The sequence below is a fragment of the Rhinoraja longicauda genome, chromosome 5 (assembly GCF_053455715.1).
Source record: "Rhinoraja longicauda isolate Sanriku21f chromosome 5, sRhiLon1.1, whole genome shotgun sequence".
In the NCBI taxonomy this organism is placed as follows: domain Eukaryota; kingdom Metazoa; phylum Chordata; class Chondrichthyes; order Rajiformes; family Arhynchobatidae; genus Rhinoraja; species Rhinoraja longicauda.
The window spans coordinates 22,112,790-22,118,925 of NC_135957.1; positions in this window are offsets into that span (position 1 = coordinate 22,112,790).

The window sequence follows — 6,136 nt, forward strand, 5'->3', positions numbered from 1 at the left end:
ACCCTTCTTCAGACTGATGTGAACTTGTTAATGTGGGGGCGGAGAGGAACAAAGGTGAGGCCCCTGCTGAGGACAGACCGTTCGGTATCTGAAAGGGGGAGGTCAGGGGGGATGGTGAACACCTGGCAAGTGTGGGGTTGGGGTCGGATGAAGGCAGGGGAGCAGACGGAGATGGAGGCGATGTATGGTCGGGGGGTGTACATACCTTGGTCTTTGGATGGAGTTGAGGGGGGAGGTAAAGGGACAGGTGTTGCATCTCCTGCGGTTGCAGGGGAAAGTGCCTGGGGATGGGGTGGTTGTCAGGGGGTGGTAAGTTAACAGAGCTTTATTGATTATTCTTATTGGTCTTATTGTTGAACTGTGGGTAATTTTTCATTTCACTGCACATTTATGTGTATGGGACAAATAAATGACTATTGAGTATTGACAGAGGGGGGCATCTATGCATGGGTGGGGAGTAGCTAGGGCCGCCTGGCTGGAGGGGGAAGGGGGAGACCCAGTGGAACCCCTGCTGAGGTTCCGTGTAGGAGGGGGTGGGCAGTAGGATCCAGCGGATTCAGACCACGCGCTGTGGGACTCTGCCTCGTGGGGACTGTGGGCCCAGCACGGAGTCTGTGAGCCGGGTACAGCTACAGCTGCGGCCCGCTGCTGGGCGGTGGAGCGGCGAGGGTCAACACAGTCGCTGGTGGAGGCCCGCGGGGAACTGGAGCCCGGGTAAGCGGCCGTTGGCCCGGTCAACGGATGGCCGGGGAGGAAGCGAGGGTCGGCGGCAGCGGCGGTTGTAGTCTTTCTGAAGAAGTGTCTCGATCCGAAACGTCACCCATTCCTTCTCTCCTAGATGCTGCCTGACGTGCTGAGTCACCCCAGCTTTTTGTGATACCTTCAGTCTGAAGAAGGGTCTCGACCCGAAACGTCACCCATTCCCTCTCCCGAGATGCTGCCTGACCTGCTGAGTTACTCCAGCATTTTGTGTCTCCCTTCAATTTAAACCAGCATCTGCAGTTTTTATTTCCTACACACAAGGCCAAGGGGGCCGGCCCTCTGGGTGAAAAAGTTTTTTCTTATCTCAGTTCAAAATTGCCTACCCCGTATTCTTAAAATGTGACTCCTGGTTCTGCACTCCCCCAACATTGAGAACATGTTTCCTGCATCTAGCCTGTTCCATCCCTTAATAATTTTTTATGTTTCTATAAGATTCCCTCTCATCCTTCTAAATTCCAGTGAATACTAGCCCAATTGTTCCATTCTTTGTTGGAGTGGAGTGGGGTGAGTTGTGGAGTTGGAGTGGGGTGAGTTGGAGTGGGGTGAGTTGAGGAGTTGGAGTGGGGTGAGTTGAGGAGTTGGAGTGGGGTGAGTTGAGTTGAAGTGGGCTGTTGAGGAAGGGAGAGAGCAGGTGGTGTTGGGCTGCCAGGTCATGGTTGCGGTTTGCGGGCAGGGCTCGAATGGCCAACAACCTTTTTTTCATTTGCTAAGGCTGATCCAGTGAGTAACACTGAAAGCGATAAATGCGGGGTAGCTCTCCTAAGAAGGAGTGATAGTATCGTGTAATCTCTGGGGGTGTGGGATTAATTGGGGAATGTAATTTTGAGGGCAATAGGGGAGAATGAAGCTAATCATGAAAATAATTGGAAACAGTAAATGCAGAAACACTGCCAGTGAACAGAGGTTTTACTCGTGGAACAGTGATTTATGGGGCAGCATTCATTCAGGTGTGAAAATTAAAGAGACTGTAAAAGTAAAAATAGAGAATAATCCTTGGAGCCGTGGGTGTAATATGAGAGAGATTCCCTGATATGGGGGAAGGGAGGAGCCTGTGATGGGGCTGACGGAAATAACTGGCTGAATAAATAACCCGGGAGAGCAAGTGACAGGATAAATGTGGATGGGAATGAGGAGGCGAAGGAAGCAACAAGTAAACTGCATTTCGTCATCCTTTTATGGAAGTGCAACCCGATTTAGCAATTTCGGCACATGCTTAAGTACACATTTAGCTTATGTAGAGTAAGGAGAGGAAAGATGTCAGATGTGGTCGTAGGAGGGGAAACAAAAGAAAAATAATCAAAGAGAGAAGAGAAAGTTGATAGGATTTAAACTGCTTTTGTGAACAGGATATACAGGACCTGTACAACTCTTCGCATTGTCAGTTAACTAGCCTTTATCAATGAATTTAAGAATGCACACTTCCATCACTTGACCCGGAATATTATTTGGTCCTGTAGCCTTTGCCATATTTGGTGCTCTCTGTTTCTTTTCACTAATAGAGTGAATAAAAGTAGATGAAAACTGGCTTCTGTAATGGCAGTATATATGGGAGGAAGCCACGGTGAATTATGCACCTGAAACTTCAGGCTGAAAATGTTTGCAAATGCTTCAGCCTTGTCTTTCATTCTCATATTATGGGCACTGCCATTGGTGAGAATGGGGAAGTTTTTTTTACACCAATGTTCGTGGCTGAATGTTCGTGATTGCAGAACTTTGATCTGATCATCTGGTTGTGAAATTGCATAGATATGTCTACATGGAGAGGTGATGTTTCGGGTCGGGACCCTTCAGGTCTCTGGAGAACATGGATAGGTGATGCTTCGGGTCGGGACCCTTCAGGTCTCTGGAGAACATGGATAGGTGATGTTTCGGGTCGGGACCCTTCTTCAGATCTCTGGAGAACATGGATAGGTGATGTTTCGGGTCGGGACCCTTCTTCAGATCTCTGGAGAACATGGATAGGTGATGTTTCGGGTCGGGACCTTCTTCAGACGAGAGGACTACTTATAGTTTTGGTCCATACAATAGGAAGAAAACGTTTGCTTTGGAGACTGTTGAGAGAAGGTTCACCATTATTCTTAAGAGGAAGGGATTGGCTGATGAACAACTAAAAACAAACTACTGAAGGAACTCAGCGGTTAGTCAGCATCTAGAGAGGGAAATAAATAGTCCACATTTCGGGTCAGGATCCTTCTAGACTGAAAGATTGGAGGGGAAAGAGTGAATATCTCAGTGGTTAGAATGACAGATCCTCCATTCACAGCCTTCCTTCCCACATCATCCCGCCCTTCTCACCCATCTTCTTCCCCAACCATACTATTTGCCCATCATCCATGCACCCCCTCGTCCCACTGCACCCACCTGCCTACCCCATCTACATTATTTGGTCCCATACTAAACCTTCCTTTCCCATCAGATTCCATCCCCTGCAGCCCCTAGTTACCTCTATCTAACACGTCTCACTGGTCATATCCACCCCTCCCCCCCCCCCTCCCCCCACCTGACTCCATCCATCAATCCACCCCTCCTCATCTGGATCCACCGATCCCATGCCAGTTCTTTACCCTCTCCCCTCCCCATACTCATGCCTTTATACTCACTCTCTCTTACAGTCCAGAGAAAGGGAGCCCCCGCAAGGCGACCCAAAGCCATACAAGGACGGACCTGGCAGCCGTCGAGAATGAACACCTGGCAGCCGATGAGAACAAAGACCCGGCGGGCCAAGGGCGGCCACGTGCAGTAGCAAGTCTGGTTTGACGCTGCAAAGAAGGGTCCAACGTGCCGCTGCCTAAAGGGGGAAGCTCGGACGCCCTGAAGACCAGAGAGTCGAGGGAGCCACTGACAATGATGCGAGGAGTGGGCCGGTAAAAGAGGGACCGAGGTCTTGCCTACAGCGCATTGCAAGGTTGGCTGACACAAAGGCAGTCAGGCAAGGTAAGGGCCCGCAAGCCTGTAGCATCCTGGGGCTTATCTGGATTGGGGGGGGCTCCAGTACTTCCAGCATGTGGTATGGACTTTGTGCTTTTTCTTTATAAATAGAACCAAAATGTGGTGACTGTGCATTTGTGGGTTGTGCAAAAGAATTTTACTGTGCTGTGTATAAATGACAATAAGGAACCACTGGACCATTCAAAAAGCATCTCTGCTTGAAATGTCAACTGCTGTTTGACCCTGTTGAGTTTCTCTACAAGTTCTGCTCCAGATTCCAGATTCTGCAGTCGTTTTGTATCTTTCTCTTTTATAGACAATAGGTGCAGGAGTAGGCCATTCGGCCCTTCAAGCCAGCACCGCCATTCAATGTGATCATGGCTGATCATTCACAATCAGTACCCCGTTCCTACCTTCTCCCCATATCCTTTGACTCCGCTATCTTTAAGACCTCTATCTAACTCTCTCTTGAAAGCATCCAGAGAATTGGCCTCCACTGCTTTCTGAGGCAGAGAATTCCACAGCTTCACAACTCTCTGAGTGAAAAGGTTTTTCCTCATCTCCATTCTAAATGACCTACCCATTATTCTTAAACTGTGGCCCTTAGTTCGGGACTCCCTTAAGGAAGGTTGAGTAATTTGTGCCTACACTTTTGAAAATGAAATAAAAAGAACTGCAGATTTTAGAAATCTTCTATTTAAATGCATTCAAGAGAGAGCTGGATAGAGCTCTTAAGGATAGCGGAGTCAGGGGGTATGGGGAGAAGGCGGGAACGGGGTACTGATTGAGAATGATCAGCCATGATCACATTGAATGGCGATGCTGGCTCGAAGGGCTGAATGGCCTCCTGCACCTATTGTCTATTGTCTATTGTCTAAAGAAAAATGCCTGGAACACTTAGTGGGTCAGCCTTTATCTGTGCAAAGAGAAACAATTTATGTATTAGATCTGGGACCCTTCATTAGAAATTTGTTAAGGTCGGTTTTAGAGGATGTTTTCCCAGGGGTGGATTTTCCATATTTGGAATACCTAGAATTGGAGGTATTGGTTCAGAATAAGGCAGTTATATGAGCAAATTCTTCTCCCGGAGGGGGTTGAATTTTTCAATTTCACTACCCTAGAGATACGTGGAAGCTGAGTCATTTAATCTATACAAGGCTGTGGCAGATAGATATTTGGAGCACTGGAGAGCTGAGGTTTAAGGCATACAGGAAGGTAAGTGTAGTTGAGGTCAAGATCAAATCAGCCGCCATCATATGCAACGGAGAGGAAACTCAACCTGGCCTATGTGTTCCTCCTCATTTTTATGATCTCCGATAATCCTACTGCAGTCAGGTGTACAAACCTTGTGTTAATTAAAATCATGTGTCTTTATCACATGTTCATGTTATCTTTCTGAGCCTTCTACTTTGTAGTCACTGTCTAATTACGATTGTTGCTTTACTGTGTTAGCTTTACACCTTTTATCTTTTTCCTGATCAAGTTTTATTCGACTTTTAATTAAGAAACTACGGGATAGTTTAAAAATGCCCTGCACTTGACAATGTCCAGACAAAACAAAATTTGTAAATCTCACACTCCCAGTAGGAAGCTGTGCTGAAAAATAGACGAATTTGTGTCACATCTGTCATGACCTGAGTGGAACTTAAAACAAACCTTCAAACCCTGATGACATGTTATCCACTGAGTCACCATTGAGATACAGAGTAAAAGGCAGGAAAGGAGAAGAGTTGAATGGTGTGCACCTTTGATCCAAAATCAGAACAACTATACTGGAGGGGAGATGGTATCAGTTGTGTGTTCTTTATAGATCATGTTAATAAAATATTGAGTTCAAGGATCTTTAAGGATGTGCATGTATTAAGAATTGGAAATCCAAGCTTAGTCATTTTAATTTTTAAGCATTTAATACATTTTCCATGCTTCATTTATTTCAGACTCTTTTACATCATTTTAAGCATTTTAGCAGTAATATTTGTGCATTCCTTACAATTCCTCAGTTATACCTGAAGAACTTTCAGTTTCTAAACATTTACAGATGGGAATGAAACAGAAATTTACCTCAGAGAAAAAACTATTCCAGAGGGCTCTGCCCAACAAGGAACTGAAGGAAGAACTTGGCACCCCTTTAGATTCCTTTTTATCATAACCTTCTTACTGAAGACAAGTACAGTAAACCCTTGCAATAATGGACCTCTAGAGAGCGTATTTCGGCTGTAGCGGACCTAGGCTCCTGTTGCACCATTCCCCCACTTCTTTCAGTTACTTAATGAGGTGGCGCCGCGTGGCATGTTTCCGATTGCAGGAGCGGAGAGAGCGGGCAGCATGAAAGCGATGTGTGTACCAGCCCTGTCTCTGGCGCACCATCCATGCGAGGGGCTGTGTCCTCTGCGGCTCCCCAGCCTATGAATTCCCACAAGTTTAAACACCCCCCTCCCCCCAGTGT